Below are 14,902 nucleotides of genomic sequence, written 5' to 3'. Positions count from 1 at the left end.
ATCTTTTAAACAAAATTGTAGTCTACATACTTTATAATATTACTAAAATTTGCTGGAGTTACATTCATTTATTTCTAAAGGGAACAGTATATTATTAGGATAAAATGTCCCTAAAAAATAACAATGCTACTTATGACTAATAACTAATTACCAGGTTACAGGTTGTATCAGGCACTGTGCTACAGACTTTACCTTCATACTGCCATTTCCACCCCCAACGGCCCGATGAGCTCGGTATTATCGTCATCACATTCCCCTCTGAAGTATCACACAGTGAAAGCTTACAGACGTTAAATAAACCACCCGGGACTCAAAGATGGTTGAGTTACTTTAGCCTGAGCTCTTGTCATCTTTATATATGACTTATCATCCAATATACTTGACATCTTAAATGACTAGGTTGTAGAACCACAGCATTTTCAAGCCAAGAGAGTTTTTAAACATAAGCTGGTCTACCCTCCCCCTAATTTTACAGATGAGGGATGTGGATTCTGAGGGGATGCATCCAACATCACACAGAGAGGGGTAGAGCTGAGACTCAGATCAGGACCACAGAGTTATACAAGGCACCTGTTCTCCGCTCTGTGCCAGGAAACAATATTTCCAGACTGAGGTGGGGGATCAAGAGCATCTTCTGAGCTAGGGGGTGGCTGCAGGGCTTCCAACACCCTCAGCTGCCTGTGGCCGCACGCCCAGTCCTATGTAAGGATCCAGGGTACATTTCTGAGATCTCCAAATAAGTGCGCATTCCAGCCCTAGCCTTTCCCACCAGTCACAACACCTGCTGGTGGTAAGCCCTTTACTGGAAATAGTGAATGAACCCATTCCTGCTTCTGACTCACTGTGAAAGGGATAAACTAAATCCAGCATGACATTTAAAAGATCCAAGCGATTAACTGCATAATCTGTTGCGTAATTTGGCTACACTTGGATAATATTATTATGCATAATCTTTATACCTCCTTTTAAACTACTGGTTAAGTGAATGTTAGACTGTGATGAGAAGAAAGGCTGGCTCTTACGGGAAGTTAATAGGAATAGCTGACCTTTGTTTATGTCTGTCTTGAGTAAATTTACAAACACCTATAATTCTTTCCTCCTCCTTGATGCACAAACTAAAAGTAACAGTATTTCTTTATTGCTCCTATTTTGCCTCCCTGTCCCTGTGCATTAATAAGTCTAAGGCTGACAGTCAGCTTTTCCCTCTAAGACTCTGAAAGCATTTTCTGTAATCTTTTAACTGAAAATGCCATCTACATGAATTACGGGTTTTTTTGTTTGTTTGTTTTATGACTTTAAATTCAGCCAACCAAGTCAAAGTGATGTTTGGCAGTCAAAGCACTGAATTCAGAGTCAAGAGACCTGGCTTCTCCTCCTGGTTCTCTAACTAACCAGCTCGAGGAACTCAGGCGAGCATTTTAACCTCCTGACCTCTCCCTCAGTTCAAAGATCTTGAAAACAAAAGGACTGGATTAGATGAGCTCCGAGAATTCTTAAATTCCAGACTTGTATGATTTTATGATTCTTCTGGGAAGCAATATTTATTGACAAAAAGGTAAGCCACTTCCTGTTCAGAGTCATATTCCCCATGCCCCATCAGAAAGCTCTGAAATACTGCCCGCCCCCCAACCCCAATGCAGTGGCCATGGAAGGGGCCCCAGAGTTGCAGAACCCGAGCAGCATCTCCTGCAGGGCCAGTGTCACTCAGATTTCTGGAGAAAAAGTAATTCAACCAGAAGCTTAAATAAGGAACTGGTATTAACTTAATGTATTGTTTTAAAAGAGATATATTATGGAGTTAAGTGAGAAACACTTTAAAGGTAAAACCTTTTCAAAGTTGTGCCATTAAAAAGACATTTATACTTGTAGCTATATACATGAGAATTAAAAACATATGTCCACACAAAAACTGATACATGAATGCTCATAGCAGCATTATTTATAATTGCTAAAAAATGGAAATAATCCAAATGTCTATCAATGGATGAATGGATAAACAAAATAATGGTGTATACACACGACGGAATAATAGTCAGCAATGTAATACCTGCTAAACACATAGATTAATCTTGAAAACATGATGCTAAGTGAAAGAAGTCAAACACAGAACGACATATGTTGTGTGACTTCATGTACATGAAATGTTCAGAAGAGGCAAAGAGTGACAGGAAGTAGACTCATGATTGCCAGGGGCCAGGAGAAGGAGGGATTGTATAGTGACTTCTAATAGCTCCAGTCTGTATGGGTTTCTCTTGATAAAAATGTTCTGGATTTAGATAATGGTAATGGTTATACAACTTTGTGAACATACTAAACCCTAATGAGCTGTATGCTTTAGACAGGTGAATCTTAGGGGATGTGAATTACATCTATGTGAAAAAAGCCTTTTTTTTAAAAAAACTGAAGTATAGTCAGCTACAATGTGTCAACTTCTGGTGTACAGCACAATGTTCCAGTCATGCATATACATACATATATTCATTTTCATATTCTTTTTCTTTAAAGGTAATTAAAAGATATTGAATATAGTTCCCTGTGCTACACAGAAATTTTACAAAATCTATTTTTATATATAGTGGCTAGCATTTGCAAATCTCAAACTCCCAAATTTATCCCTTCCCACCCACTTTCCCCCAGTAACCATAAGATTGTTTACTATGTCTGTGGCTATCTTTCTGTTTTGTAGGTAAGTTCATCTTTTTCCCTTTTTTAGACTCCACATACAAGTGATATCATAAGGTATTTTTCATTCTCTTTCTGGCTTACTTCACTTAGAAAGATAATCTCTACGTCCATCCATGTTGCTGCAAACCATTATTTTATTCTTTTTTATGGCTGAGTAGTATTTCATTTTATAAATACATCACAACTTCTTTATCATCTGTCGATGGACATTTAGGTTGCTTCTATGTTTGGCTATTGTAAATAGTGCTGTTATGAACATTGGGGTGCATGTATCTTTTCAAATGAGAGTTCCCTCCTAATATACGCCCAGGAGTGGGATTGCTGGATTGTATGATAAGTCCATTTTTAGTCTTTTGAGGAATCTCCATACTGTTTTCCATAATGGCTGCAACAAACTACATTCCCACCAACAGTGTAGGAAGCTTCCATTTCTCCACACCCTCTCCAGAATTTATCATTTGTGGACTTTTGAATGATGGCTGTTCTGACTGGTGTGAGGTGATACTTCACTGTAGTTTGGATTTGCATTTCTCTGATAATTAACAATATTGAGCATTTTTTCATGTGCCTATTGGCCATTTGTATGTCCTCACTGGAGAACTGCTTGTTTAGGTCTTCCACCCATTTTTGGATTGGGTTTTTTTTTTTTTTTTTTTTTTTTTGTTATTAAGTTCTACAAGCTGTTTATATATTCTGGAAATTAAACCTTTGTCAGTTGCATCATTTGCAAATTTGTCATTCTGTTTTGCTTATGGTTTCCTTTGCTGTGCAAAAGCTTATAAGTTTCATTAGGTCCTGTTTGTTAATTTTTGCTTTTATTTCTGTTGCCTGGGTAGACCTCTCTAGGAGAATAATGCCAAGATTTATGTCAGAGAATGTTTTGCCTATGTTTTCTTCTAGGAGGTTTATCATGTCTTGACTTCTATTTAACTCTTTAAGTCATTTTGAGTTTATTTTTGCATATGGTGAGAGAGTGTTCTAAAAAAACCCTTTTACAGCATGGGAGTCCCCACACTCCCAGGACAAAGGGAAGAGACCTCAGGTTTGTGTTTGAACTCTTCCCTTAGAAGAACTTTGCAGAGGTTTCAAGGAAGGGATTTCTGCATTTGTAAGTATTAAACTGTATGTAGCCATGGAAATTCACTCAAATATTAAGTGAACCCTACTAGGTGTGGTATTTCAATGCTAGTCATTGGAATGATAAATTAGACATGAATATATTCTATATGGTATATTTACATTTATTTGGAATGTTTGGTCTATTTGAATGAGACTTCTGACTGAGCTGACTGCTCACTCTAATGCCTTTTGTGCAACCACCAATTGCTTAAACTCGCTGTGTTACTTCACTATAATGAAAACACCATTTAAACAAACAATAGGGCAGGAAAAAACACCTTGTTTATCATGGCTTTGTTGGCCTTACTGTTCAATCACTAATGACATTTGAAAAACAGAACAGCACTTGCTGTTCCCTCAGCCGAGCACACTGCTCCCAGCTGTTCACAGGTTTGTGCCCTTACGTCACCCAAGTCTCTGCTGAGTTTCACTAGAGAGGGTTCCCTTCCTGGGGCACCTCATCCAAATCGCCACTGCTCTCCCCACCCACTGGATGCTCTCTCTCTATTCTTCATAGTGCTCAGCTATATCTGACTTTAACAGTACTGGTTTTAATTCTTTATTGTCCATCTCACCCCACTCTGTGAGAAGACTTGATCAGTCTTGCCCACAAACATATCCACAGGGCCCAGAACAGTGTTTGGAACACAGACGCTCAGTTGTCGTAGTGAATGCGTAAACCAAATGAATGAACAATATCACTTCTCTAACCTTTCACAATCCCTCCTGTTCTTAATTCCCCCTTAATCAGCTTACACTTCATGACCTTTCATTCCTTTGCTAATGCCCTTCACTTCCTTCCTCTGGTCTTCAATCATGGCATTCATCTCCCAGAAGTACAACCTTAGATGAATCTGGCTATATGCCTTCTCTGTGCTGGGAATGGAGCAACTCAAAGTGGTTACAAAAAATTATAGAATTGGTTGACTATATTAAGTTTATTACCATAACATCTTGAATGAAACCTCTCTAATGCACAGAAATCCTGCTACACATCTTTAGTAATGTGCTTTTTCCACTCTCTGAGATGGTATTTCATGCCTTCTCCTCTCTTCTCAAACCCCTTTCCTTCCATTCTCACTTCACTGGCAAAAAAGCGGCATCAGAGAAGCTACTCAATATCCCATTATCAAATTTACAAACCACTCTGAGTCCCTCCTGTTATAATGGAAGATTCTGATCCTATTAAACAGCCATTCCTTCCACATCACCTTGGATCTTTCTCCTCTCACCTTCTCAAGGACATCATTCAAGTCTCCCTCCCACTTCCTCACCACTACATCATTCCCATTAATCACAGGCATGCTCTGTAATTATCTCTTTTTTTGTTGTTGTTGTTTTTAAAACACTTCCTTAATCTCACTTCTCCCATTAGCTGTGGTTGGTTCTATGTTTTCTGCTTTCCTTTGTATCAAGCAAACTCCTCCATACAGCTGTCTTCCCTATCTCTACTTCTTCATCATCAATGCCCCCAAATCGGGTGTTTTTTTTTTTTTTTTTTTTTTTTTGGTCACTACTCCACAGAAAGTGCTAAAAACAGTCACAGCTTGGTCTCCATCTTACTGGGGTTCTGGGCAACATCTGACCCAGGTGACTCCTTCTATTTGCTGCTACAGCACCACTGATAGGAAAAAAAAAAAAAACTGCCTACTTCAATGACCAATTCCACATGGTCTCCTTGGCTGCTGCTTCTCCTCTATACAATAAAGTTACAAGTCTATTGGTATTGGTTTGCTTTGAGTATCCTCTAGTAAACAGAAGTTCTTTGAAGGCAAATAATTGGAATACCCTTAACACATTACTAAAACTACAATGCCAATAAAAAGTGCCTGATACAGCAGGAGCTCAGTAAATATGTGCTGAATGAATGAATTGAATGAAACTGCAGCAATTCAAGGGCTGATGCAGAGGTCTTCTTTTTCCAAATGATGCAATGATCTCATACCATTTTCATCACGAGGTTTGGATAAAATATTTTATAGTTATAATAACCCATTTTAAGTTGTTGACAATTTAACTTCCATCACATACAATAACTCTACACTTTTACCACGGTACACACACTTTGTCTCCCTGTAGTTAGAGTTTGCTTCTTTAAAACTGTATACATTAACAAATGTTTATCTTCTAACTTGTATATTAGGGTTAAAATAATTTATACATCACTATTACAGTATAACATTATTCTCTATTTGTCTATATTCTTATCCTTACCAGTAAGATTTATGCTTTCACCTTGTGGTCTACCATGTTGTTTGTTTTGATTTGAAGAACTTCCTTAAGCATTTTTTGCAAGGCAGGGCTAGTGGTGATAAACTCCCTTGGTTTTTGTTTGTCTGACCTCAGTTTTTGTTTTGTTTATCAATCAGTCTATTTTCCTCTCCTTTATTCTTAAAGAATAATTTTTTTCAGCTAAAATGTTCTTGGTTTGTAGATTTTTTTTTTCTTTCAGTATTTTGAATACATCATTCCACTCTCTCCTGACCTGCAAGGTTTCTGCGTAGAATTCTGCAGATAGTCTTATGGTGGGGGGGGGGGGGGGCGGTTGCCACATTTCCTATATATGATGCATTATTTTTTTTTTCCCTTCATACTTGGAAAATTTTTTCTCCTTGACTTTTGACAATTTGATTACAATGTGTCTCAGTGTAGATATTCTCTTTCTCTCCCCCTCTCCCTCCTGAGACTCCCATAATGCATATATTGGTTCACCTGATGTCTCATAAATCCTATAGGCTTTTATTCTTTAATCTCTTCTGATTGGGTAATTTCAAATAACCTATCTTTGAGTTTGCTGATTCCTTCTTTGGCTTGATTTAGTCTGCTGTTTCTATTACATTTTTAAAAAATTCATTTGTTGCATTCTTTTGCTCCAGAATTTCTGTGTGTTTTTTAAAAATGATTTCTATCTTTTTGTTGCTTTCCTGATTATGTTAAGCTGTCTATTTGTGTTTTCTTGTAGCTTGCTGAGCTTCTTTAAGACAATTATTTTGAATTGTTTGCCAGGCAATTCATTTCTACATTCTGGGGAAGTCAGTTACTAGGAATTTATTGTGTTCCTTTTGTGGTGTCATATTTCCTTGATTTTTCATATTACTTGTTGCCTTGCATTGGTGTCTGCACTCAGCTGTTGTAAGCATTAGTGAAGATTATGCAGGTCATTGGTGGTGAAGGTTGTTGGGGGCGTCCCTGGTGGCAGTAAGGACTGCTAAGGTCCTTTTGTCCTCCTTTGCCTCCACAGGAAAAAGTCAGCCAACATGATCCCTCTTGGTGCCAACCTGTGCTGCCCTGTGGAATGGGAGGTGTAGGTAAGATGCTTCCTACACTTATAACATGTGGCCTTCCTTGGTTTCTGCACTCCACTGGGTTGCTGGACCTTCTTAATTGTACTCTAGAGCTTTCTCAGAGCTATTAACACCCATAGCAATGGTCAGATTGTTGTTTTTGTGCGGGGATGAAAGTTGGAACCTCTTAGTCTGCCATCCTGCTGATGTGTTCAGCTTTGCTCTCCATTCTGTAAAGTACCCTATGTGACTCCAAAAAATTCTTTTACTTTATCTTTTCTTTCTTATTTTTTTGGTCTAATTTTAGCCAGAGTTGCTTTTTGTTTTTTAACTAAAGTACTTTAAATTACACAAATATTTACTATAGTATCACTTATAGTATGGTCACTCAGTAGAAAACTGTGGAATTAAATTTACAATGATGATGATAATTATAATCAAAATAATAATACTGGCTTTCACTTATATAGCACTTAATGCATGTGTAGCATTTTTCTAAGTGCTTATTATACTTTTATTCACTTGATCCTCACAATAACCCTCTGTAAGATATGTATTTTTCCATGTAAATCTATTATACATGGACATTGAGGCACAGAAAGTATAAGTAGCCTGTTCAAGGTCACACACCTGATAAGAGGCAGAGCTGAAAACTGAAACCAGGCAATCTGTCTCCAGAGTCCTGCTCTTAATTCTACAAAATAATGCCTCTCTAGAAGAAGCCTTCCTGTTTAATTAGATCAGGAAATATTGCAGGTTAGGTGGCCTCCAAAGTAAACGTAAATAAGAAATCGTTAAAAAAAAAAAAAAAGGATACATAGAAATAACACATACTTAGATTTTTTTTTTTTTTTTTTTTTTTTTTACTTTAAAACTCTTACATGTTCATTTATTTCCCTGTCTTTTGATGTGGGCCTTTGGTTGGAAATGGCCAATATCTTGGAATTCCAGACTTTCTTCCCTGTATAAACCATAATCATAATGTATCACCTATGTGAAGACTGTAATCTTTATTGAGCCTTTCCAATGTATTAAACTTAGCTTTTGCAGAAAAGATAATTCTTTGTGAACATGATACAATCTCCTCATGTCCTTTATGTCCTCTCTCCAGGCACCACAAAGACTATGCTTTCAGTCTCCCTTTCAGTTAGATGGGGAGTCATTTGACTGAATCTGCTCATTGAAATGTGAGAAGTATTATAAGTCACGTCCAGGTGTAGTTATAAGACTATTGCATATTATTTTTCAACCTCTTCTTTTCCTACTGAGGCAACCTAGGAGGGCAGTTGGGACAACATGGAGGAGGGCTGCTCAACGCACTGGACTGTGGAGTGAGTGAGAAACGTCAATTGTGTTAGCCACAAAGACTTCAGAGTCTGTTACAGAAGGTTCTATTAACTATGCTAACACCATTTTCCTAAAAATAGCTTAAATGTTGCATTCAATTTGCATTTGTTAAAGTATACAGGTACCATAAAAAGTCTGGCATAAATAGTTTTGGAAATAAATACAACTGATTCTTAGTTAGCATATAGCAAAACTGGTAATGAACAAGTCTATAAGAGAATAGCCTGTTAGCCACAAGCGTTCAGTGTTGCCATGGACAGCAGTCAGTGTGCTTTACAAACAAATGCAGTAAATGGACTAATCTAGCAAATTAGTTAGGTGAAGTTCTGTTAAGCAAACTTTTATTCTGTACTCTAGAAATGTGGACAATTATTAATGTCCAGAATACTTACTATGACTTCCCTGAAATAAATTTGAGTCAACTTTTATTTAGACATACATGGTACAATTCAATGGACATTTTTGAGTAAGTGTAAGAAACTAGAATGAGTGCTTCGGAAGATGCAAGAATGTACGAGCTATTCTCCAACTTTTAGAGAAAACTCAATGTATATGTAAATATGAGATATTTTTCTTAACTTTGGAGAATATATAAAGTCATATAAGAGAAAAAAGCAACTCTCCAGAGGCAAAATATGAGACTTGTTCTCATAAAAGGATAAAAAGAGCACCCTGGGACAACAGAGGAGAAGGGGATTAACTATACCGGAGGATGAGAGAGTTTCACAGAGGGAGAATTCGAGATGTTCTGGTTGGACCCGCACCCACCCAATCAGAAGCACACCCTGCAACAAGGATTGTGAGCAAGTAGCTTATCTGGGTAGTTCAGCAGGGGAATGGGTCAATAGTGGAAGGAGAAGGCAGTCAGTAAGGGTGTCATTATTAAGCTACTGTAGCTATTTCAGTGGTTTTGAAGCTTCAACTCGGGGGTGGGGGGAAGCTCTGAAAAACACCATAAAATACACATCCCAGAATTATTCCAACCAAAGAGTAAGGAGCTGGGAATTTATACCTCCGTACTCCTCAGTCACTTGTTAAGGGCTGCCCCTGGAAGGACACTATTGTCTAGGTACTTCCATCCCTGGGAGACCAACTAAAGAAAACAGCAGAAACTCAGTTCTAAAGCAAATACAAGTAATCTTCGAAATCTTCAAATATTCACTGGCTATTTACTGAGTGTCCCTATTTGCCAAACACACACTATATAATGATTTAAAGTAGGCAACTTTTGAGGTGTCAGTGCCAAAGTCTTGCTAACTCACTATAAGCAGTTTAAAGGTTACACAGCATAACAATGTTTTCATAAGCAAAAGTAATTTAGTCTACCTTCTGTTAAACATTCCTCATAATAGGAAAGAAAGAATTTAACATCTGGCACATATATACCTAATCTATTCCAACGATTCCTGAGCAGACATGACCTTCTAGTGTTTATCTGTACGCATTCTACGAAACAAGATGTCTGGGGAGAAGAAATTAACAGTAATCTGAATTGTAAATATGTGACTATGATTTAAAAACTGGAGCCATAAAAGTACCCAGAGCTAAGCAATAACTTTGAAAACTACTTTTATTACTTGATGCTTTATACTGATTGATAATCTAATCAGTCTCCACTATTAGAGAATATCCATTTGCATCATGCAAGCAAACAGTATTTTATCTTTGCTTTTCTTAAACATCACTAAATATTTTTTAACCTTCAAACTTGGAACCAATCTAAAAGGCATAGCTCACAATCTAAAGAACGATTTGATCTGAAGAAATGAGCAAATGATTTTGCTGCTACCTCTGAGTTCCTAGGTTCTCAAAATGATAACCTATAGATTTGGGTGGGTACAAATTAGTCATTTGCCCAATGTAAGTTCACCCACACAAAGATACAAAACTGCCAAATCACAAGGTATCAAACAACAACAGAAAAACCAAAGCATTTTTTGTTTCCTATTATGACTTCACTGTTACCTAGTTTGGAGTATTCTTGAAGGCTACAGAAAAGACTAGGAGTAGTAAAAACAAGTAGGACTAGAGTCAGAAGAACATAATTCAAGTACTTCCCTGATACTGAATTGCTTTAATACATACCGAATGAATAAATGTATAAATGTTCATGGCACTGATGTTCCAATTTAAAACTATAATTTTGGTTATTTTTATAGTAGGTCTGTAAACGGTCCTTTGAGTTCAAAATCCAGCTGTCATTTGCTGCTATTGACCTTGAATAATTGACTCTGTAGACTTCCTTATCCACAAAATACAATTAAGATCATTTACTTTCCAGGGTTCTTTTGAGAAGTAAATGAGATAATAGGTATAGAAGAACTTAATACAGTATCTGGCATAAAGTCCCCCTTTCCTTTTTTGCCCCTCTGTACCTGCACTGATTTTGTTTGTGTGTTGCAGACTATAAATTCTCTTAGAGACAGAGACATGTCTCATTTATTTTCTGAAGAGGCCCAGCATTTAGTCCAGATCTTTGCACCAAGTAGGCAATAAATAAGAAAAAAGTGAACAAACATATGTTGAAGTTAATTTTAGATTATATCCCTAAATAAAAAATGGAGACATATGCAATGTTTTTGAGCATGAAACAGACATGGGAAGTGTTTTAGGAAGCTCATATGCTATATCAGCTTATGTGGTAAATGACTCAATAGGAACCCTGGATTCAAACTTGCCAAAACACCTACTGATAAGTGAGCATGTCCCTCAAACTAATTGCTGCAGAAGGCTATTCTAAGATTTTTTTCCTTTTGCCCAGAATATTTTAAAGTAACTGTCTTGAGAGTTTCTATATGAGTCACACAGAAAAATCAGCATAATTATTTTATAGCCAGACTTCAACTTTAAAACCAAAAGTTAATATTTAATCACTACTCCCCAACTTAGTGATCTGCTGTGGCTCAAAATGACTACTGACTACTTTCCATAATCAAATAAAACATTAACATACAAGGATCTCCCAGTCCAATCATATATGAAAAAATGTGATAAATGAATGACATATAGCTGGAGATAATTTCAAAATAAATCCCCAACAATATAACAAGCAATAGCAACACTGTCTAGTAAAGACAGTCTCACAAGATGTTTATTTGGAATAGAATGAGACTTGTCTAGATACTTCTAGATAGATATTTAGTAACATATTAATCACATTATTTTCTGTAGGTACACATATATATGAGGTTCTACATTAACTCTATACATACTGATAATTTGTGCACAAAGTATATAAATAATATGCATCTACTAGGCAGACCAGGCTCACAGTCTTCCTGTCCGCCTCTGAATCTGCCACCCTCCTGGGTAAATTCAGGGTCAATATGGATAAACCACCATCTTTGTCATCCCTTAACCATCTTCCGTCCGATGATTTTCTCTTTTCCACCACTTCAGTTACTCATTCTCATCAACACAACTTAAATGTTATCATCGCTGCAGGGGGCTCTACCTCCAAAATGACTAACACAGACATCCCATTCTCTGTTCACAGCCCCTGCTTTTCTAGCTTGCTCACCTACTCTCATTGCAAACATTCTCCAGTGCCTCCCACGGTGTTGCTCTCTCATACCCTAACTTACCTTTCTACTCATCTCACCACCTGCACTACCACTACCTGGGTCCAAGCCACCATTGTTCCTTTGTTCCTTAATGTAACGATTGTGATAAGCTCCCGGTGGGTCTCCCTGTGCTTCTACCTGTCCCTCTCAACAGTCTATTCTCTATAGCAGATAGAGCAACCCTTGGAATAGGTAAGTCAGATCATGGCACTCTCTTGTTCAGTACTGTCTAATAAAGCACCATCAGAATAAAAGTCAAAGTCCCAACAATGACCTGCAAGAGCACACATGATCTGGGCCCTTCCTGCCTCTGTGACATCACTACTTTTCACTTCCCCCTTGTTGACTGTAATCCAACCGCATCAGTCTTCTCGTCTCCACTCTCACACAGAGCAGGTGGACGTCCCTCTCAGGCCTTTGTACTGCTCTTCTCCCTGCCGGTAGTCCTCTCCTCAAGTGTCTTTACGGCTTGCTCCTTCACCACCTTCAAGTCTCGGCTAAAATGTCCCTCGTCAAGGAAACATTGTGACCATCTGATTTAAACGAGCAAATGACATTCCCCTACCTCACCAGCACCACTTTTCTCCTTCCCTGCTTTTTCTCTACAGAACACATCACCATCTGACAAACTCTGTATTTCCTTAATTCTTTGTTTACTGCCCATTGTTTATTGTATCCTCATTAGAATAGAAGTGTCATAAGAGCAGAAGCTTGCTTCTATCACTGATGAGTCTCCTGTTCCTAGGTAGGCATCAGATGATTATTTAATGAATGCAGCGAACATTTGATAATCCATTATTTCAACCATATTTCTGCCACCAAATTGTGTATATAAATATCTAGGTGATTAAGTTAATTCTTGAGTGCATATAAGGGAAAAGCTTCACTAAAGTGGGATTAAATCATCTTATGAAAGCAACTCTAAAATTAGTCTGAAGCTGGAGAAATTAAACTATGGCTATTATACGCCTACTTGAAAGATGTGATTCTCTTAGCCCAGTTACTCAGACATAGAGCTTTGGCCTTCCAGTTTGGCAAAATAAAGGCACTTCTACTTACGCTCCTCACTGAAACCTACAACAAACAAAAATAATGAAAAAGAGAAAAGAAAGCTTCACCTTAAGAAACCGGCCATAACTGTAGACAAACAACTATGAATACTACCTGTTAAACTCAACAAAATGTGGAACAAAAGGCCAACAGCCAACATATACAGTCTCAGACCTCCAGCAGACTACAGATTTTCTCCAAATGTCACAGTCTTACGAGGACTACCCAAAATTCCTTTGATTGAAGTAACTAGATCTGGTGGACATGGCCAAACCATTGCAAAATCTGGAAAAACCTTGTAGGACCTGAGGTTCACTCCTGCAGAATGGTGGGGAAAATAGAGGTGAAGAAGGAGGCATGCAGGCAGACCTTTTCCCTTATCTTTGCCTTGGCCACCTGGTAGAGGAAGCCTGTGTGGAAGGGAGGCTGATGAACACGCTGCAGAAGCCAGTTTTGCAGCTCTGACCACAGTCAGTTGAGGAGAAATAGATATCCAACTACTGCCCTGACTGCCTGTTATAAAAATGCTTCACTGAGTCACGTTAACTTCCTGCTCAAAAGGGATAAAGTAAAAAAATCTAAATTACAGCTTAAACCAAATCCATCCTGTTCTTAAAACCTTTCATCATTCTCCCATTCCTATAAGTTTTAACTACCTCGTTAAACTCCACATTTATTTGACTCTAATCTCTAGCTTTCTCCTGCTACTTCCTGTGGTCTAGCCAGAAATGTCTGGTCACCACTACATGAACACTCCATGTCCTTTAGCATCCCTTCCTACCAAGAAAGTTTTCTGTTCCTCACCTACCTACCTCCCTCTCCCTACCACCTTGTTGAAATCCCAGTCACTTTTCAGAGCCACTTAATATCCGATTCTTACATAAAACTCCCACTTAAAAGAGTTTTATGGTTTATTAAATAATTCATTTTTAAAAAGCAGATCTGGATAGATACACTAAATACTAAAATACACTCTTTAGTTCATCAAGAATGCAATCAGATTCTTGCTTTCCAAAGACAAAAGGATAATTTAACCATACTGAGAAAACGAGAATACTGAATAGTAAGAAATGTCTAGAAGAAGTAACTTCTGTCATGAGTAACACATCTGATCAACAACTGTATTTTTCTCCTTTAGACTCTGTCTTCCTTCTATTATCAAGTCTGATTTCCTTTAAGGTAAAGTGAAGAAAGGTCATATCATAAAGTTGGTATGACCCCAATATCTTTATTTTAAAGCTAAAACTTATTGAAAACTTGCTATGATTACCTAATTTAATTATAACAAACAACAGCCAAATTAGTTACAGATATTTTTCCTACTTTACAGATGAGGAAACCAAGGTTGAAGCAGAGACTGAGCAATTTGCCCAGAGTCACACAAATTGTAAGTTCTAAGTCAATCTGATTCCAGAACTGGAATTCTTAACTCTATGCTCTAAGCTTATTAATGTATCTACTGAAATATCTCTGACCACCCCGTTTCAAAGTAGGCCAATGGCTTCATCAGTTACTCTTCATCCTGTATTATCTCCAAGCTTCCCCCAACCCCAATGCGATACTTTACATGTATTCTGTAACACTTAACTGGCCTTGAAAATACTTTCACAAGCATTAATGGTTTAAATTCCACAAAAAAATATCTATAGGATTTTCACCATTCTGTACAGCAAGGAAGAGGAACACAGATATTATAAATTACCCAGTCACATTGCTGAGTACCTAGGTTACAGATATAAGCCTTCTGAATCTAAAGTCAGTGCTTTTTCCAGAAAAGCAGAAGGCTTTAGAAGCTTCTAATACCTTCTCTTGGATATGGTGGCAGTCATGAAATATTCAGTGAACTGTCATGTT

General features: G+C 37.6%; 1 protein-coding gene across 1 annotated transcript in view; it reads right to left on the bottom strand.

Moving 5' to 3' along the window:
* Nucleotides 1-14,902, bottom strand: part of FAM13A (family with sequence similarity 13 member A) — a 266,497-nt gene that overhangs the window by 144,973 nt on the left and 106,622 nt on the right.

Source organism: Camelus ferus, chromosome 2 (genome assembly GCF_009834535.1).
Source record: "Camelus ferus isolate YT-003-E chromosome 2, BCGSAC_Cfer_1.0, whole genome shotgun sequence".
Lineage (NCBI taxonomy): Eukaryota > Metazoa > Chordata > Mammalia > Artiodactyla > Camelidae > Camelus > Camelus ferus.
The sequence above is the reverse complement of the archived record's forward strand: the minus strand, read 5'-3'. Positions and strand labels throughout refer to the sequence as shown.